Raw genomic sequence first — 5,111 nt, forward strand, 5'->3', positions numbered from 1 at the left:
GAAGCTCAAGGCTATAGTACTTTATTGGTACAGGAGTATACTCCTGTCCATAGATTAGTGTATAGGTTGGTCTGTTAAGTGGTAGATCCAAACCTGAGGAAAAAGGTATATTAACCTCTCACTGAGCTAAAACAAACCAGAGGGTAGCAAACAAGGGTTTTATTTGCTAATCGTACAGGTAAATATTCAGTACATAAAGCTTAAAAGAAGGTGTTGAAAAATGCAACATAGATGAACAAAAGGTAAAGACAACATATAATACCATCAATAAATACTCCGAAAAAGGGAGAGAAGTGCAGTATTTACAACAAAGTGAACAAAAAATGCTGTATTAACAATAAACAGATCAATCTTGAGCAAAGCTTTTTATCTTTCGTTTTTTGCATAGCAGTGTACCAATTCATGTGAACACACAGGTCCTTTGTGAATAAATCCCAAGGTCAAAAAAGTGAAAGGCGAGGGAGGCTATACCATCGCCCAATTTCATAAGGGTATCCTTGTTAAAGGAAAGTCTCTTAGTCAGGTATTGCTTTAAAACAGTATGTGTTTCCAGGGTCCTATGGAGAATAAGATATCTTGATAGCCAACGTGGCAGAGACTGAGTGAACAGAGTCTGATTCAGGTGGGAACAAATGCATGTGGCTGTTCCCGGATTGACACGTTTCGGCGGAAGTGCATTAAGGTAGCGTCCGCCTTCTTCAGGGCTCCGTAGGGGCGACCCTGCAATGTGGATAGAGTGCTACAGTGAGTGATTTAGAAGCATGCCAATAGTCATTTGGCATATGTGACAATATGTCTGTTTTCTCAAGCACCGAAGCGGCGGCTTACCTGCCGGTGCTGAAATCCCAAAGTCTCGGTCTTCAATCACCAAAGGGCAAAAGGGCTGGGCAAAGAAAGTACTCAATTGGGTCCTACTGGAAGGTGGGCAGGCCCAGGGCAGTAGTCGTAGTGTTGAGCGTTGTTCTGCGCAAGAGACAAAAGTGGAGGTAGAAAAAATTTACTGAGGATGTTTTATGGACCTCACTACTGGCTTCAGTGGCTTGCAGGCAAATACTGATGCAGGGTGCAGTGAATACATAAAACAGGTACCTGCAAGAACGCAAGTGAAAGTTCACTGGATGGTTAAAGAGCTGGTTTGGGTGCGCAGAAAATCTTCATCAGCATCAGGTAAGATGTCTGCAAACAGTCCTAGGGGGATCCCTGGACAGAGAAAGAAAAGAACAGCCCAGGGTGAGGTGGGGAACCAAAGTTGACTGGTCCATAAATATTAGGCGTATGGATTTCATTGCACTGTCCATGTGTAGGACATAAGAGCAAGGTGCGGGATAAAGTCATTTGCACATACACATATAGTTACCAGCAGCGGACGTTAGTTCCATTCGTTTCGTGGTCAGGCCAGGGTATAAAGAATAGCTAGTTAATCTGTGGTCAGGCCAAATACCGCACCCGACGTGTGTTAATAGGTGGGCAGACATGCTGCAACCTCTAAGCGTTAGCTTACCTAGCACGGCGGCTTCTACAGTCCAGTCGCGCACGGAGAGGAACGGTGTCTGGCTGGACAGGGGCCGCGAGTACGCGTTACAAGTGAAGGCGCGGGCGCTGGATGCCGTTGTGAAAGAAAAACGGCATCCATGGCAACCCGAAGCTCAATGACGCTAACCAATCCCCTGCAGACACGGAAACAGTGTCGTGCAGGGGTGGAGGTGCGCGTTACCGTTTGTTATGGAAATGGTTGCTATGGGAACTAGCGACGGCGTGCGGCTGCTGCCGCTGCAAAGCTGCTCGTGGAGCGGCTAGGACTCATCCCGCGGGGCTGATACAGGTGAAGAAGGGGGGGGGTGGGGAAGGGAGAGAAATTGATTTGAGAATGGTGTGTCCCAGCACTGTGAGAAGTGGGACAGAGTTGGTGGTAACAAAGCACGTGGGCTAGAAACCTCATGTGAGTGGTGCTTTTGCCCCAACAACGTGTGGTGTGAGAAATGCTCACATGCAAATCCAGGGGCGATTGAGAAGCCCAAGGGGGGGGCAAAGTGCGCAATTGTTGCTGCGAGATAAACAGGGGATGTATTGAAGGTGGTATATTGAGAAGCCAGGCAAGATACGTGGTGAGGTGGCATACAACAAGCTACTCATGGATATTTGCACTTAAATACAGGGCTGGAAAATCTCATTCAGACCGTGGTGGTATGTGTCAAGGTGGTGGATCCATCTGGACTCTATTTTAAGAAGGCTATGTTGTATGTCTGCCCCGCCTTTCACCTTTTCCACCACCCACCACAGAATATCGTTGGGGGTGTGATTCATCGTTAGGTAGTGCTCCACTAAGGGGGCTGACAGATTCTTACATCTAATTTTGGAACGGTGTTCTGAAATCCGTGTGTTGACAGCCCGGGTTGTTTGGCCGATGTATCTGAGGCCACATGGGCACTCAATGCAATAGATCACATTGGAACTTGTGCAATTGGATAGGTCTTTTAGGATCCATTGTCGTGTACCAATGGGAAAGGATTTTATCTTCTTTGTAAATTTGCACGCGACGCAACTACCGCAAGGGTGGTGACCTTGTAGAGGTCGGAGTGTGCGGGAACTGCCGCATGTGGTATCCGGTTGGTAAAGAGAGTGTACCAGATGCTCTTTAATATTTCTGGCGCGTTTGAAGGCGAACCTCGGGAATTGTTCATCAGGTAGGTGTCATGATCACTGCTTCCAAGGAGCCAGGACCAGCCCAATGTCCTTGGAAGCAGGCCCCTAACCCTAATCCTAGGCACCAGCCGGTCCCCACGGGGACCTTTTGGACCTTGTCCTGGCGCCGGTGGCACCAGGCTCATCAGAATCATCGGTCCCGGCACTGGAAGCACCGGGCTCATAATATGTGTGCAGATGTTTGGGTGGACTTACCTGCAGCAGACCATGCTGCTTACTTACCAGCCACTTAGAAGTCCTCTGTGAACAGGAACTACTTTCTTACCTGGGTGGGGCTGCTCCATTCCCTGGATTCAGCATGGGGAAAGCTTCTGGAACTGGAACTCTTTTCTTACCTAGGCGGGGCCGTGGAGGAAGACGCCTCATCACTCCAAGGCTATTTAAACCACACCCGATAGAAGAAACGTGCTTCGCGTTATTCTGCATCTGCAGCAGAACGCTCACCGAGTCTGTTCCAGCCTTTCTTCTTTCGATCCTGAATCTGCAAGAATCATACTCACCATTCCTGTATCCAGTCGACAGCAGCACCTGCAGAGACAAGAAACAGCAGGTTAGCAAGGCAGTGCTTACTCACCTGATCCATCTGCTGCGGTCATTTCGGCACGCTGTATTTTCGCCTGTTAAGACAAAAGCATTGTCATTACTTACCGGCACTCCTTGAACTCTGGAATTCTTCACGCTGCATCGCCGCCTGCGGAGATAAAAGCATTTTTACTTACGGGCATTCCGCGGACTCCGGCGCTGCAAACAAACTTCTGAAAGACAAAAGAAGAGACATTAGACAGGTATTTACTTACGCTCATCGCGCTCTTCACAATAGAACGCCTGCAAATACTCCGGTGCCTCTTCAACACGAACTACGCTGCAAGGGAGAAAACAGCTAAGAGCGCTTGCATTTACTCACCCATTTCCAGGCGCTTTATTTCATCTTCCTCAAGAGTCCAGCAAGCAAAAGGGGAGAAAAGCATCATACGAAGTCCTGCCTTGCACCTAAAGACTCTAAAGACTATAAAGACTAAAAAGGTGTCACTGCTCGTGCTATTAACAACGGTAACGGTCCTCTGAGTCCAAGAGGCCTATGTTTCACCAGTGAAGGAACTGGCAACAGCGCCCTGCATCAGACGCAGATAGAGAGTCCAGCATTCACCTATCTAAGGTGAGCACGTTGACCAGGGGGCTCTACGGAGAAGCTGGGGAGAGAGAGGAAGAGAGGCATTACACAACCCAGACCATTAACCCCTATATTCTTTCACCTGCAGAAACCTCACCCTACGAGTTCGTCACACAGTGCGAAGAGGTTCGACCCCAGAAGCCCATCGAGTCCTGCACATCACCTTTCGAGTCACAGACACCTTCCTGCCACGACCTGCGCCTCCGTGGGAATCAGGTGAGCGTTACAGTAGGTTCAGGCGTGCTATATGCCAATGTTTCTTAATGATTTTCTTCAATTGCGCCGTGTGTGCACCGAACGTCACCACGCAAGTCATGCGGGTCTCGATTGGCTAGTGGTCTTCCGGTGTTGGATGAATGAGGATATCCCGATTTGTATACCGGGCTCGTGTCTTGGCCTGTGCAAGTTGTTTCTTCGGATAGCCTCTAGCTCGTAGACGAGCAGTGAGGTCTTCCGAGTGTTGCTTGTAGTTCACAACCGAGGTACAGTTCCTCCGGATGCGGAGGAATTGCCCGTAGAGTAGGTGGTCTCTTGTGTGTGATGGGTGATTACTAGTATAGTGCAGGAGGGTGTTCCTGTCTGTGGGCTTTCGGAAAAGGTCACATTGTAAGGTACCCTCCTCATGTCTGATAGTCCGGTCCAAAAAATTAATCTCTGAGTTGCTCTTTTCGATGGTGAATTGAATGTCCCTATTGCAGGTATTTAGCCATGTCCAAAAACCTGTTAACTCAACATCAGAGCCCGTCCAGATAAAAATGACGTCATCTATATAGCGATGCCAATTGGTGATCTGCGCCTGCCATTGGTCTGGTCTGAGAAAATATGGTCATTCTCAAACTTGGCCATATTGCCAGGCTTGGGGCGAATGCCGCACCCATGGCCGAGCCTTTGGTCTGAAGATACATTGTGCCATTGAAGGTGAAAAAGTTTTTGCAAAGAGCGATCTCCATTAGTTCCAGGACAAAATTGGTCTGGGTCTTATGGGGAGTGGGATCAGCGGACATCCAGAACCGTGTACCTTCATGGTCACCCTTTTCTCACACCATTGATAGTTGAACCATTTGTTATTGTAAAGCCATGATTGTGACAAATGTAGAACATACTGGGGATGAAGAAGAACATGAAAAGCAATATACAAACCAGCCAAGTACTGCAACAAGGTGAATCATTGGTGGTATGATGAGTGCCAAAGACACTTTCCAAGATGGTGTTGATATTACGCAAGGGTGGGGTAAAA

At 48.2% G+C, this 5,111-nt stretch overlaps 1 long non-coding RNA gene across 1 annotated transcript; it reads right to left on the reverse strand.

Annotated features, from left to right (window-relative positions):
* Window positions 1-640: 640 nt before the first annotated feature.
* LOC138565922 (uncharacterized) lies at window positions 641-1,134 on the reverse strand. The gene is made up of 3 exons (XR_011301707.1): window positions 1,090-1,134; window positions 829-963; window positions 641-720 (listed from the first exon to the last, which is right to left on the reverse strand). It is a non-coding gene; the product is annotated as an uncharacterized lncRNA (long non-coding RNA).
* Window positions 1,135-5,111: the final 3,977 nt, after the last annotated feature.

Source organism: Ambystoma mexicanum, chromosome 2p, assembly GCF_040938575.1.
Source record: "Ambystoma mexicanum isolate Mex_15411 chromosome 2p, UKY_AmexF1_1, whole genome shotgun sequence".
NCBI lineage: Eukaryota > Metazoa > Chordata > Amphibia > Caudata > Ambystomatidae > Ambystoma > Ambystoma mexicanum.